Consider the following 16,238-nt stretch of genomic DNA (forward strand, 5'->3'; position numbering starts at 1 on the left):
ATTCCGGAGTGCAATTCTCTCTTCCATATCATTGGAGGTGGTATTATGTCATTCTTGATAATTTGAGTTCGTGTTTCATGTTGTTAAGAATGAGATATATTAAATCCATCAATCTCGTCATTGGAGTTATCTTGGGTTATATTTCACCTAAAACCTTCCCTAAGGATTTTTGCTATTTATGGTGCTCATATATGATCCAAGTTCTTCATCTATCCTCCCGGTGAAATAAGTTTCTCTCTCCATGTTGATATCAATCGAATCTATTGTTTTCCGTTAATGCCAGAATTTCACCTCATAGTTTTGAGATGTTTTCCATAAGTCCACTACAACCTTGTTCTTTTCGTTGTTGTTTTTCCAACAATTCCGTTCGAACCTTCTCCTAAGGATGCTTTTGCAAGCTCATTTAAGGTAGAATATGTTGTTTTATCCTCTGTTCATTCCATTCCATTTCTCTCTTCTATTCCGGAGGCATTGTGTTGTTGCTCTCTTCAACCTTTCTTCTTGTTCTTGTCAGGACCTTGTTCTTTTCATGCTTATCCTTTTAACCGGAGTGTTGTGCCCTCTGCTCTAGTTCTTTTCATCTTATCAAGTTTCATATCACTGTTCAAACGGAGTGATGTTCGAATTTGTTCTTCCTTGTTCCTCGTTTCTAACCGAGTGTTTTTCAACTTCGATCACCTCCGTGGTATTATTCCTTCCAAGTGGTTTAACATCTCAAGGTTCTTTGGTTTCACTCATTGGTCAAAAAAGCAACTTAGTTTTACCTCTTCTCTCTCTCTTCTGTTTTTCCCTCCGGTGCCATTCTAGATCTCGGGACAAGATCCTCTCGTAGTGGTGGAGTGTTGTAACGCCCCGAGCCCGTTGTGCTAGGTGTCTTCCAGTTATTCGCTGTTGTTGCCATGTCATTGCTTGCATGTCATGCTTTGCATATCATGTCATCATGTGCTTTTCATTTGCATACATGTTTGTCTCATGCATCCGAGCATTTTCCCGTTGTCCGTTTTGCCATCCGGCGCTCCTATGTCACCCGGTATCCCTTTCTACCTCCTTTCGTGTGCGGGTGTTAAACGTTCTCAGATTGGGCCGAGACATGTCATGCAGCCTTGGTTTACTACCGGTAGACCGCCTGTCAAGTTTCGTGCCATTTGGACTTTGTTTGATACTCCAATGGTTAACCGAGAGACCGAAAAGGCCTCATGTGTGTTGCAGCCCAACACCCTTCCAAAGTGGCCCAAAACCCACCTAAACCCTCTCCATCACCTAGGCTGTTCGATCACGACCGCGTGGCCGAAAACTGTGCTCAATTTGGAGCCTCCTAGCTCCCTCTACCTATATATATGTGGCTCTCCCCGAATTTTCGCGTAGTCCAAACCCTAGCAAACTCCTCCCCGGGCCGCCGGACAATTCCTACCGCGCCGGCCGGACATGTCCACCGCGCCCTCCACCTCACTCCGGCCAATGAGGGCCTGCCACATCACCCGCTGCCGCCTCCCGCGCCAATCGCGACGCGCCACCTCAGCAGCGCTTCCCTCCACCCGCCGAAGCCCGCCGGGGCCCGGGCGAAGCCCTCTCGGCCCATCTCGCCGCCGCCGCGCTTCGCGGGTGCCCCGCCCGAACCCCGCCAGCCGCTGTCGCCCGCGGTCGCCGGACCTGCTCGCCGCGCCGCCGCGCCATTCCACCGGCGACCTCGCCCCGCCGCCACCTACCCTCGTCGCCGGCCTCCTCCTGCCGCCCCGCGCCGCCACGGCTCGTCGCTGGCCCCGCGCGCCGCCCCGCGCTCTTCTCCTGCCACCGCCATCGCCGGATTCGCCGCTCTCCTCGCCGGAGCCCCGCACCGGCCGGATCCACCGCGGGTGGATGAGATCCACCCGCTCATCCATCCAAACTGCGCCGCGTCCGCGCCTGGACCGCTCCGTCCCGTTCGCCTCCGCCCCGTTGACTTTCCCAGAGAGGTCGAAATATCTCTAAGTCCCCAGATCCCAGTATTTTTCATGCCACTTTCATCGCATCATAGCTTCATCACCGTTGCTCCGATTCGTGTGTGTAGCATATCAAAATGTTCGTCTCGATGAGTACTTCATTTCATCTCATTGCATCATTTTCATTTGAGCTCATCTTGATGCCCGAAATGTTGTTGGAAGAGGGCTATGTGATGTTAGTTTCAGATCCGTATCAGCATTGGCTCATTTGTCATTTTTGCCATGATTAATGTGTGCATGCTATGATCTTGAGCCCTACATGAGTTTTGAAGTATGCCATGCCATCTTTACATGGGTGTATGCCATGTATTTTTGTGATCTTTGTGGTGACTAGCACAAGCATGCAAAGTAGCTTACTTAATGTTGCTGATTTCAGAGACTTAGAATATTTTCTAAGTCCTTGTCCTGTTTATATTTTTATGCCATATGTTCATGTTGCTACCGAGTGATCCGTGCCTCTTTTGAGCATGATCAGTAAGGATGTTTTGTAGAGTTTGTTGTGATCTATCCATGCATGTCTTTGTTTGCAATTATGGAGCATCCTAGCTTGAGTCAATCAAGCTCTACTTTTTCTATAAAATGTTCCTGACAGATTGTTAACATGTTTAGCGATTTTGCCGAGCTTGTTGTAGTTGATCCGTGCATGCTATGTTGTTGTTCTTACCATGTCTAGCTTCTATGCCATGTCTACTTGCTGGGTGCATTCTTAGTTTTTCATGCAATACCTTGTGGTGAGTGCATCGAGCTCGTAAACATGCCTACTTGATGTCTGTTTTGCCATGCTCCAGTTTTTCAGTAAGTCTGAATCTGTTTATGTAATTGCTATGTTCACATGGTTGCCATTGTATTTTCTGATCCCTTTTGGCTTATGGTTAGTAAGGGACTTTTGTTGCATGCTTTGAGTAGCTTCATGCCATGCTTTGCTTTGCCATGATATGTTCCTGTAGCATGTAGTTATCTTGCTCTAAACATTGCTTCCTGATGTTAAATTCCTGACTTGTTATTTTCACTAAGTCTGTAACCTGTTATCTTTTGCACTTTTTCCATGCTTGTTTAAACATGCTATTGTGTGAATTAGCCGTAGCTCAGTGTTCATCTTTTGTCAAGCATCATGAGTGGATCCCTGCCATGTATTTTGTTGCTATGTTTGAGTGCAGTAGCTTAATTATCTTGATGCATTTAGATGGCTTCGTGCTGTTAATCGCAGACCGGTGCCATATTTGTTTTGCTTGCCATTTCCAAACCGTGCATCCGATTCCGGTGATCTTTATATCGATTTCGACCGAAATCAACTCCTCTTTACAGTGGCACTCTTGGATTTCCATGTTGAGGCCAGGTTCAATCATTCCTTTCCCAATCATGCATATGCACCGCATCCCGCATGTCATGTCATGTTTTGCATCATGTTGTTTGTGCATTGCACGTGGTTGATTGTATCTCCCTTTGCTTGTGTTCTTGATTTGGGTAGAGCCGGAAGATGAGTTCGTGTTCGAGGACCCGTTGAGTACATTTACGAGGATCAAGCTTTCGTCTTCTCAGAGAACTTTGCAGGCAGGATGACCATACCCTCGAAATCACTTCTATCTTTGCTTGCTAGATGCTCGCTCTTTTGCAACGCCTATGCTGCGATACCTACCACTTGCTTATCATGCCTCCCATATTGCTAAGCCAAGCCTCTAACCCACCTTGTCCTAGCAAATTGTTGTTTGGCTATGTTACCGCTTTGCTCAGCCCCTCTTATAGCGTTGCTAGTTGCAGGTGAAGATGGAGTTTGTTCCTTGTTGGAACATGGATATTTTGTTGGGATATCACAATATCTCTTATTTAATTAATGCATCTATATTATACTGGGTAAAGGGTGGAAGGCTCGGCCTTATGCCTGGTGTCTTGTTCCACTCTTGCTGCCCTAGTTTCCGTCATATCGGTATTATCTTACACGGTTGGGTTATAATGGGAACCCCTTGACAGTTCGCTTTGAATAAAACTCCTCCAGCAAGGCCCAACCTTAGTTTTACCATTTGCCTCACCACCACCTACTTTTCCCTTGGGAGTCGCACTCCCGAGGGTCATCTTATTTTAACCCTCCCGGGCCAGTGCTCCTCTGAGTGTTGGTTCGAACCGACTAGACTGCGGGGCCACCTCGGGGCAACTTGAGGGTTGGTTTTACTCGTAGGATGTATCATCTGAGTGTGCCCTAAGAACGAGATATGTGCAGCTCCTATCGGGATTTGTCGGCACATTCGGGCGGCTTTGCTGGTTTAGTTTTACCATTGTCGAGATGTCTTGTAACCGGGATTCTGAGTCTGATCGGATTGTCTTGGGAGAAGGAATATCCTTCGTTGACCGTGAGAGCTTGTGATGGGCTAAGTTGGGACACCCCTGCAGGGTTATGAACTTTCGAAAGTCGTGCCCGGGGTTATGGGCAGATGTGAATTTGTTAATGTCCGGTTGTAGAAAACCTGAACCTTATCTTAATTAAAATGCACCAACCGCGTGTGTAGCCGTGATGGTATCTTTTCGGCGGAGTCCGGGAAGTGAACACGATGTTGGAGTTATGTTTGATGTAGGTTGCTCTAGGATCACTTCTTGATCATAGATTCTCGTCCGTGCTTTGCCTTCTCTTCTCGCTCTCATTTGCGTATGTTAGCCACTACATATGCTAGTCGCTTGCTGCAGCTCCACCTCATACCTTTTACCCTACCTATAAGCTTAAATAGTCTTGATCGCGAGGGTGTGAGATTGCTGAGTCCCAGTGACTCACAGATACTTCCAAAACCAGTTTGCAGGTGCCGATGAAACCGTTCAGGTGACGCAACCAAGCTCAAGGAGGAGCTCGATGGAGATCGTGTTCATTGTGTTGTTCCGTTTCCAGTTGTTCAGTAGTGGAGCCCAGTCGGGGCGATCGGGGACTTTGTCGCATTTGGGGTTTATCTTTATTTTGGTTCCGTAGTCGGACCTTGAGTGTATTTGGATGAATGTAATGTTTTATTCATGTAATTGTGTGAAGTGGCGTTTGTAAGCCAACTATGTATCTTTTTCCCTTATGTATTACATGGGTTGTGTGAAGATTACCTCACTTGCGACCTTGCTTTCAATGCGGTTATGCCTCTAAGTCATGCTTCGACACGTGGGAGATATAGCCGCATCGAGGGTGTTACATAGGGCCTTCATGAAGATCTGCATGCCGCCATGCAGGTGCTTGCTGATTCGGCCTGGAAGCTACATGTTGCCATGCAGGTGCCTGCCTAGCTGGTTGGACTGGCAGCTGCATGTGAACGGCGGTGGAGTCTTGGCTGGTGCGGGCCTGGCTGGCACGGATGAACGTTCGCTACTTAACCGAAAAAAATAAAAACCGATCTATCCTAACCAAATTGAAACTAAAAAAACTGAGAAGTAACCGGCGAACTGGTACGGTTTTTACCGGTTAAACTTGGTTCGGCCGGCGGCGGTCAACGACGAGCGGGGCAAGGGCTCTGGCGAGATGGGGTGGGGCGGCACGGGGCTACACGGGTGGCGACGAGTGGCTCGGCGACGACGAGCTTCGAGGCAGGGCGACGCGGCGACTAAAGGCGGCGGCGCGGCTGACTCGGGGTCCAAGGGGGCCCGGGGTCGCTATATATAGGGGAGGGGGCGAACCTCGGGGGAGTACCGAGCTCCCACGGCTCCGGCGACGGAGTCCTGCCGGACTCGGGCAAGGAAGGCGGTGGCGCCGCGGGCTGGGCTGGCTCGGCTCGGCCGGCCCAGTTCGGGAGTTTCTTTTTAAATCATTTTGCCGAAAAAGAAAAATTGAAAATAAAATAAATAAAAATCTAAAATCCCAAAAATAATTTTCACGGTCCTCTACTAATATTTAGGACAACATGAACATTTTTCTAGGCTAAAATACAATTTTTAAAATGCATTTTTTCCTAATTTACCCGAATAAAATCTCAAATAAGATCAAATAAAATACATATTTTTATTTAAAATTAAATTTCCATTATTTCCTCTGTTTTGAAGAAGTCATATTATCTTCTCTCATTGTTTTATTCATTTCAAAATAATTGGAAAAATAATTTCAAATAAAAATCACTTTGACCTAACTTACCAAATTTGAAAATTCAAAAATGGAATTTTATGAAAACCTCAAACTCTCTCAAATGGTCCTTGAGTTGCTTAAGGTCTCTAGGATCAAAATATCCAAATAAAACAAATTCAAAAAATGCAAGAATCATGGATGCATATGATGACCTAATTGATTAACATCCAATTGAAAATTGGGATGTTACAAACCTACTGATGCGGAGCATCCTACGGACATCACTATGTCAAGAGTCCATTCGGCAAGTGACATGTGCGACATCTACTTCACATACACAAAGGTGAATCATCTCCTTTACACGTGCTCACTTGACCCCTTTGAGGATGGTATATTACGTGTCACTCCACTCGTGTGCATGCATAGGTATTGTCGGAATGGTACGAGCGACGAGGAGGAGTGCGAGCGCAAGTGTACAACTACACCATCTGCGAGGGAAGCCTGGAAGAGAAGACGAAAGAAGGAGCTGCAAAGTCTACAGCGACCGGACGACCGAAAGCCGCCGGACGTCCGACCCTCTACAGCCGCCGGACGACCGACGGATACCAGACGTCCGACAAGTCCCAGGCACCGGACGTCCGACGCTCATCGGAAATCTGGTGCCACCCATCCCGAAGCAAAACGACGGACGTCGGACGCCGTCCGGAGGACCGGACCCCCGCGAGCGACCGGACTTCCGACGCCAACCGGACGTCCGACCCTGCCTGTGCGCAGTCGGGCCTTTGGCCTTGTATCTCTCTCCCACTTACCCCTTCGTGGCTTAGACTATAAATAGACCTTCCCCTCATCCTTTCTAGGGTTAGCAACGTGATAGCTCATTTGATAGAGAGCTTTGCTCCTTGTACCACTATACTCTTGAGAGAGAGAGAATACTACTCCATTGGAGGCCAAGACCTCCATCTAGGAGAAGATCCTGCGGGATATATCGTCAAGACCCCCGTGTGGGAAGATCCTTCTAGGATTCAAGTCCCCATCTCCTTTGGATTTGGGATGAACTCTACCATCAAGACCTCCTCATGGAGATGAACCTTACCTTGTATCTTTCCCTTTGTTGTTCATGTACCTTGTGGATCTTGTGTGTTTGATTGTCTAGTGGATGTGTGATTGGACTTGTTCTTGAGTGTTTCCCCTTGTGTTTTCTCTCCGTTCTTCCCCGTGTTCTTCGTGTTCTTCGCGGGATCCGCTCCTTTCGTGAAAGATCGGCCGCATAGGGTTCCACCCCATCATCTTGGTATCATGAGCCATGTTGATCACGATTTCGGAGCCTCCCCTCGTTGTTTTCTAGCCTAATTTTGTTGTGTTCTTCCCCAAATTCGAAAATCCCCACCAAAAATAGCCCCAATTTTTTTTTGTGATTTGTTGGTTTGACGAAGTTTTGTTGATTTTGATCCGTGGATTTGCTTGGTTTCAAGTGGATCTAGCATTTGCCAAATTTCCCCATCTTTCACCCACGAAATCTCCTCAATTTTGACCCCAAAATCCCCATTTTCCGCCCAAAATCGCGTCCCGAAACTCGCATCTCGAGTTGACCCCGACCCACCGGACGACTGACCTTTCACGGACGTTCGGAGCCCCTGGAACGACCGGACGTCCGACCTCTTCCGGACGACCGGAACCCCTAACCCGAGCCTAATTTACGGATTTCCGAGCCCGCCCGGACGTCCGGCCCCCGGACATCCGACCTTGTCCGGACGTCCATAACCTGTAGTTTCAGATTTGAGCTGATTTTTGTTTCGGCCATAACTAATTCATCCGGAATCTGATTATCGCGTTATTTAGCTCGTTGAAAAGCTCTTGACATCCCCCTTCCCACAAAAATACCACCAACATCTTTTGACTCCATCAATTTTTGACAATTTTGGCATCTTTGCCTAGGGCTTCCACCACATCATCCGCTACTCCATCACCGACTTCCGCAACCTAACCAATATTGATCCCCATCGCATTAGTGGTTGCTTGAGGAGTGATTTGAGTCTCCTAAGGTGTCTAGGCTACTTAGGGATGGTTGCTTCTTCATCAACCACCACCACCACCACCATAACTTCCGCGTAGGCTTGACCACTATACACTCCCGCCACCCCAACTTAACCCAATTTTGTTTGAGTTGTGAGTTATGTCACCTAAGGTGTTTTAGCTACTTAGGGACCGAGCTTCCAACTCCGACACCGTGTATAGTCCACCACCTTACCCTCCATTTCCGCATTGCGTACTCCACAACCCATCATTGCATTTCCGCAATCCCATTGAGCTTCCGCCAGCACCACCACATTCCCGCTACCACCATTTGACATTTGAGATTTTGAGTTCGCGGTTTTTTCGTTTCCTAAGTTGTTTCGGCTACTTAGGGACGAGTCTTCATCACCTTGGTGTCTCCATCAAGATCACCGCCACTCATCATCGCCACGGACGGTAACCTCCATATCATCTCGGTATCGTGGTATCCCTCCATTGTATATTCCCTTGCCATTGCATTGAAAACCCCTAGCCCATTTTGTGTCACTTGCCTATCGAGACTAGCCTTTGAGTATTGCCGGCAACGTTACTTGTGCACATTAGTGATCATCGAGCTACACCTTCCATTGCATACATACCATACCATATGTATCATCTTGGTATCATATCATCTCGTGTGCCTCAAGTTTGTTCCCGCATATACACAATTAGTAGCTTGGTTTGTGCATTTCGCAAAGTGGCCATACACCAAAAAAAGAAAGAATAAAGCTTTTAAGCAAAAGAGAAAAAGCAAAGAAGCTTGTAAGCAAGAGCCATAGCATCATACCCCATTGCATAAGATTGTCATATCCGATCATCTTGGATCATAGCACCGGAACATCATACATATATAGCATACTTGGGATAAAAGTTGTTACATTTTGCATCCTACTAGATCGTTGATGGCGCGCGTTACCGCGCCCGTCTATTTTGAATGCTATGCGAAAGTGTTAAAAATTTATGTACAAACATAGAGTTCATGTTAGTTTATACAAATAATAATGTGTTAGTACAAAGTAATAGTGTCTCCCATGAAGCTGATAATAGTTGGTCTACAGGCATGCGAAGGACTTTATATATCACTACAATATTGTGTTTGATTTCAGTTTTTGTGAGTACAACGTGCAGTTGTAACTATTGATGATGCAATAAATTTGTCACATCAATTGTAGTAGTGTCTCATTGTCTGGGGTAAAAATTTGTCACGTCAATTATAGTAGTGTCTTAATTATCTGGGGTAAACTCGTTCGCACATTAAGCTACAGCTTCACATAGGGTTTTTTAGTCATTTTAATAAATAAATAAAAGATCCTATGTAGGACCAACCGGAGAGAAAATATGTTTGGTTATCAATGTTCTATTGCTTAAATCAACTTTATTTTTTCCTAATGAAGCATGCTTTTTCTCATGTAAGATTACATTTGAGAAATAGATTCAAGGTCCCTGAATTGTTATGGTGAAAACTTAAATGAAACAAGTGAGCTTTCAGATGAGTGCATGTTCAAATCTACCAAACACTTACGAGTACATCACAGAAGGAAGGGCACGTTCAGAGATTTGTAAAAAATAGCATTGGAATAGCAGAAATAACTTCACATACATGATGTCTTAATAATACTGGGAATATATGATCTGAAACATTACACTCATATTTGGGTAGTGAAAATGCTAATTATTTGGGTAAATTACAGAACTTGTAGCCTTTGGGCAACAAAAATATTGAAGGGTTTATTTATTAATATTAGTGCACTCCAAGATGCTACAGTCAATCTTCTTCCTGGAAAACTTCACAAATATCGAAGGCCTTGAGCTTGAAGCTTTATCAAGAGTGCAATGCAAAAGGCCTTTGTCAATCTTGTTCCTGCAAAAAGAAATACGATTTAGGAAGTTCGAAATCATGTGAAAATCGACCACGTGAACTATGTAATAGTATTATGTTGTGCACTTAATTTTTTGGCTTAATATCATACCTCTTGCATCTACAAGGGCTTTCAGTTCTCCAGTCCTGGTATTATCAACGGAACTAATAAAAGTGCTTAGGCAAACTTGCCCTGAATCTAGCACTCCAGTTGGCCAACTCCTCCTGCTTGTTGTGCCTCAGGTCGTAACTAAAATAGCCCCTCCCCTGCCAAAAGGAAGGTTGTTATGACGATCTTCTATGATGAACACATGTTACGGGTTCATCCACTTCTTTCTACACACAAATCTGATCACGAACACAGCGGAGAGCACTGAAAAGAACAACGTTGCCTGTCCGATGGTGTTCACTTATTTACTATATGCCGTGATGCCTTACCTTGTAAGAAAAATAATGAGATACAGACTGCACTTACTGAACTCTTCCAATGATTTGCTGACATCACTGCCCACAGACTGAACCAAGTGTATCTTGCCTGAAAATATTACATTTCCCATACATCAAGATCTTAAAAATGGAAACGAACAAAACCAAAAATTCTGCAAATAATGAGAATGTCATGAATTCAGAGATGAAAGAACAATATCTGAGAATTAGGGGAGTCTAAATTAAGCTGCATGAAAGCAACAATAGAGTCCTTGACTCGACAGGCAGCTCCCAGTTGTAGGTAGGTCTGTTTTCTAACTAAGCTGCATTCTGCCTGCAGTGAAGCTAAATCTGCAAGCGCAACAGCAAACTTTTCTTTTGGTTGTGTAGCTAGAATAGGTCCATTGTACTGTACTATTGTTTTGCCTGATTGTTTTGTCTCCAATGGTGAAATCTTTATTGATGGGAATATAACACTGTTCATGCAAATTTGATGGATATTTTTGTTACCCATTGGTGCATCGTATGGAGAAAATAGAAGAGGGATATCAGTTACTACTATTTAGATTTATGTGCAACTGAACACTAAATAACTTATTTTTGCTACCCGTTCGTGCTTGCTATGGAAAAAATAGAGGCATTTCTCCCCCATTTTATTAGTTGGTGGTTCCATCAATGATAATCGATAAAAGTTCAATTCTGTAAATTAGAAAGGCCCGCACATGAACATCCCTCAAGATAAAGGCTGCATTTACATGGAAGGCGAAAAAACATGAGCAAATTGTTAAGTATTAGCTTGTCAAGAACTGATAGATTTCAGTTTTAGGCATGGATCTGAGGTATCTTGAATTGGAGTTCCTTGCACCTTGATTCAAATTCTGTTCACAATATTAATCTAGAAAAAAACTCACCTTATACTTGGAATGATGCAAAGCCTGCACCGTGTCTTGAAAATCCACATACATACTTTCAAATATCGGTAAGATTATTGGGCTTTGCTCACTTCTGCATAGAAGAAGAAGATACTGAGGCTTCACCCCCCTCTATAACAGTATGGCTACATTCTTTTGCGCATATGACTACACTGTTCCACTTAATCTGTTGAGTACAACAACAAATAGAAGAACCATGGTGTGGATAACAGATATATGAGTAATATTCTATGCTGTAAAAACGTGGATGGTAAAACATGAATAGATAAAATGAAATCTGGTAGTCCAAGTGAATTAATTACCTGTCCAGAAGCCATTAGAACTATCACCTGAAGAATTTCAGAAAAAAATGCGAGAACCAGTTTCCAATATCTAGCCGAATTAATCGACCATCTCCCAGTTTGAACAATACCTGTACAAAATTGAAACAAGTATAGATAACCCCCAGAAGTATCCCGTTTGGATCACATAACCCCCCAATGTTTAAAACCGAGTTCTTAATCCCCTGAACTTTTCTAAACCGGACATATCACCCCCTGGCACCCACTTAAGTGGTTCGGGAAGGTGGTTTTGCATATGTGGCGCCTGGGCTGGGCCCATCGACCGGCCACGTCGGACTGGGCCTGCTGGGAGTGATAGATGATTACATTGCCCCATGCTACAAGATATCTGAGTACAACAAGATATATGATCATGTCCCGCAACCAGTGGAGGGAAAAGAGCCAAAACCTCATCCACCTCCTCATAGGGTAATGCCAGGAAGAAAGAAGACAAAAAGAAGAAGAGAAGAAGGTGAGAAACCTCAGGGGAACAAGCTTTCAAAGAAAGGCATTAAAATTGCTTGTTCTATGTGTGGGAGCTTTACTCATAACAAGAGAACCTGTGAGCAGAATCCAAACAAAGGTAAGAAACAAAATGCTAGCTACACAAGAGCAGCAAAAAGAGCAAGGAGAAAGCAGCAAAAAGATTTAGAAAAAACACACAGCAGGTAACTGTTATCTCTGAATTTTAATGTGATATATGTTCACTCTGAAAATTAGTACTGATCATTTTGTTTCAGGTGGCACACCCAGGGAAGAGGACAAAGAAGCAACCAACATCTACTTCAGCAAGACCATCTTCTCAAGCAGCATCTAATCCAACAAGAAAGAAACAATCAGCCGCAAGTCAAACTGCAATGCCTACTGCATCTTCTCAACCAGTTCCAAGGGGAAGCCACAGTAGGAGTCACAACAAGGCTTCTTCAAGCTCACAGCAGATGCAAGTGCCAAGAAATAACAGGCTGGAATGGCTTCTCACTGGGAAAAAGTGAATGCCCAGATTGTTTTTCAATGTCACGTAGTTGATGTGTAACACCAGATAGAAGTGTGTGCTTTTATTTGATGTGAAACATCAAATTCCTTGACAATTAAGTGTCGTTTGTGGAGTTTTGCATGTCAAAGACCTGTAGCTTTTATCAGGTTGAACCTGAGTATGCCATGGAACTTATTGTGTGAATTTAAGATCTTCAATGCTATGGAAATTTGCTATCTATTTCTGAATTTGATGGCAATAATTTGTACACTTCTGATAAAATATCTTGCAACACACTATTCCATACAGAACAGTACAGTGATAAAATATTTGCTATCAAAAGTTTCCTTCTTTTACATAGCATTACATACAGAACAGTATAATGATCAACAATTTGCTCTGAAATTATATTGCTGTAGTACACTGCTGAAAAATTACAAAGCTCACACTAAGTCCATTGGGAGGCGAAGAGGCTGGGTCTGGGTCGAACCTGCTCGAGGGCGTCGTTTAGACCACACCCAGCAGGCCCAGTCCAACGTGGCCGATCGATGGGCCCAGCCCAGGCGCCACATATGCAAAACCACCTTCCCAAACCACTTAAGTGGGTGCCAGGGGGGCGAGGTTCTTGCTACCAGCACCCGCAACTGTTCCAGCTAGTCCGAGCAGCAAACAAGATTTGAAGAGAACCAAGATGAGCTCAGATATAGGGGAGGACATTTTGGAAAATATTGACAGTCTTGGCAGGACCGTCTCTTCTTTGGCGGGCTCCTTCGAGGAGCGCCGCCGGGCCCAATGAATATTTTCTGCTGAAACTGTCCTGGTGCGGGAAAAGCTGCGACAGTTCGGGAGCTTCACGATTTTGCGAGGCAATTTTCCCCTACCCTCTTTTGTATTGTTGAAACACAGCTGGAAAGCGGGAGGGTAGAAGCACTAGCTGGTACTTTGGGTTTTGATAAATCTTATGCTGTTAGTAGTCGAGGTAGAAGTGTAGGCATTGGCTTGTTTTGGAATGATTCAATAAATGTTGAGATCCTTGGCTACTCTGACTATCATTTAGATGTTTCTATTGAGGAACAAGGCAGAGAGAATTGGAGGATGACGTGTGTGTATGGTGAGGCACAAACACATTTGAGGCACCAAACATGGACAACTTTGAAAAACGTTAGCACTTTGAGCACACTTCCTTGGCTATGTGTGGGTGATTTTAACGAAGTGTTACGTCCAGACGAGCACCATGGTGTGGGTCAAAGGAGCAACGCTCAAATCCAAGCTTTTCGTGATGTTTTAGATGTTTGCATGTTGCTCGACTTGGGCTACAAAGGTAATTTTTGGACCTTCGAGAAGAAGGTAACAGGCGGCACTTTCACAAGGTGCAGACTTGACCGGGCGCTAGTCAGTGCAGAGTGGTTAACGAGGTTTCCACTAGCATCGGTTACACATTTGACGGGGGTTACATCAGACCATTCACCGTTGTTGCTCGAACTGGAAGCTGGGACGACCAATCATGTTAATCGCCCCTTCAAATATGAGACAATGTGGGAGACACATGATAGTTTCTGGGATGTGATAAACCAGGGTTGGGGCGCAGGTCCTCCGTGCTCAACTGTGGAGGAGCTGCGACTGAAATTGCAAGACCTGGCAAGGGATTTAGGAAGATGGAGTCGGGATACATTTGGAAGCGTGAGGAAAGAGATAAAAAATCTAAAGAAATCTCTCGATGAACTAAAGAGTGACCCTCTAAGGACAGGCCCAACTTACGCCGAGTTGAAGATCAACGAAAGGCTAATTGAGATGTATCACAGAGAAGAAATCATGTGGCTCCAGAGAGCTAGGGTCGAATGGCTTTCTGCAGGCAACAAAAATACAAAGTTTTTTCATCTCAGGGCCAGCTTGAGGAGGAAAAAGAATATGATCAAGGCACTACAGAACTCTTTGGGTGTTGAGATATCTGATCCGGGAGAGCTAAAGGCGATGGCACATGATTTTTATCAATCCTTGTACCGGTCCGAGGGAGTTCAAAACTTGGATGCAGTGCTAAACCATGTGCCGCGTAAGGTAACAACAGCAATGAATACTAGTCTGTGTGCGCCATACACCAAAGAGGAAGTTAAAATTGCTCTGTTTCAAATGTTTCCAACCAAAGCTCCGGGGCCTGATGGTTTTCCTGCACACTTCTATCAGAGACATTGGGAAGTTTGTGGGGACGAAGTAACAAGAATAGTTCTGAGAATTGTGAACGGCGAGGAGAGCCCAGAATCCATCAATGATACAGTGCTTGTTTTAATCCCCAAGGTAACTACTCCAAAAGTACTTGCTCAATTCCGTCCCATAAGTCTATGCAACGTTCTATATAAAATAGCTTCAAAGGTGATAGCTAACAGATTGAAAGTGATCTTACCTGACATAATCTCTGTAATAATCAGCTTTTGTCCCTGGAAGGCTTATCACAGACAATATCATTTGCGCTTATGAGTGCTTGCATTTTATGAAGAGGTCGAGATCAAAATCCAACAGTTTTTGTGCTTTGAAGCTGGACATGATGAAGGCATATGATAGATTGGAACGGAACTACCTGAGAGGTATCATGACAAAGTTGGGTTTTGAACAGCACTGGATAGATATTGTTATGGGTATGGTATCCTCAGTATCTTTTTCTGTATGTTTCGATGGTGAAAAACTTGATTCTTTCAAGCCTACACGAGGTATTCGGCAGGGAGACCCAATCTCCCCCTACTTGTTCTTGATTGCAGCAGAGGGCCTCTCGTGCCTCCTTAAATCAAGTTCTCAGTCGTCACTAACAGGAATTCAGGTGGCTCCTTCGGCTCCTACCGTTAACCATCTCCTATTTGCAGATGACAGCCTGTTGCTATTCAAGGCCAGTGGGGAGGGATCAATTCAGGTGTCAAACCTACTTGATATTTACTGTCAGGCGTCAGGACAAAGAATCAACAATGAGAAATCTTCAATTTTCTTTAGTAAGGGCTGCCCTGCACAGTTGAAAGAAACTATAAAGACCAACTTGCAAGTGTTGAACGAGTCTTTGAGTGAACGCTACCTGGGTATGCCGACGGATGTTGGACACGTGAAGAACGGTACGTTTAAATACCTTCGGGACAGAGTCTGGGAAAAGATCAAAGGATGGATGGAGAAGTTACTGTCTGCTGCTGGTAAGGAAGTTTTAATTAATCCTGTAGCACAAGCGATCCCCGTGTATTCGATGTCGTGCTTCAGATTACCAAGGGGTCTCTATGATAGTATCACGTCGATTATCTGACAATTTTGGTGGGGTTCCAAGCAAGGGAAGAGGAAGCCTAGCTGGGTAGCATGGGATATCTTAACCATGCCGAAGCATTTGGGAGGTTTGGGTTTCCGCGACTTGGAAATCTTCAACCTAGCATTGTTAGCAAGGCAGGCTTGGTGCACACTCACAGATGATACATCTCTCAGCGCTCGAATCCTCAAGGCAGTGTATTTCCCGAAATGTTCTTTACTTCAAGCCGAACTGGGAGCACACCTGTCTCAGATATGGAGGGCTATATTGGATGGGTGCGATATCCTTGCACAAGGTGTGGTGCGCAGAATAGGGGATGGTGCAACGACGGATATATGGCAACACAACTGGATTCCTCGAGACAGTTTCAAGCGCCCTATAACATCTCTGATGCCAAATCCTCCGGTGA

General features: G+C 44.8%; 1 long non-coding RNA gene across 1 annotated transcript; it reads right to left on the reverse strand.

Annotated features, from left to right (window-relative positions):
* Positions 1-9,636: 9,636 nt before the first annotated feature.
* Positions 9,637-11,433, reverse strand: LOC125555822. Its single transcript, XR_007304885.1, has 4 exons — positions 11,245-11,433; positions 10,383-10,442; positions 10,020-10,174; positions 9,637-9,910 (listed from the first exon to the last, which is right to left on the reverse strand). It is a non-coding gene; the product is annotated as an uncharacterized LOC125555822 (long non-coding RNA).
* Positions 11,434-16,238: the final 4,805 nt, after the last annotated feature.

The sequence above is a fragment of the Triticum urartu genome, chromosome 5 (genome assembly GCF_003073215.2).
Source record: "Triticum urartu cultivar G1812 chromosome 5, Tu2.1, whole genome shotgun sequence".
NCBI lineage: Eukaryota > Viridiplantae > Streptophyta > Magnoliopsida > Poales > Poaceae > Triticum > Triticum urartu.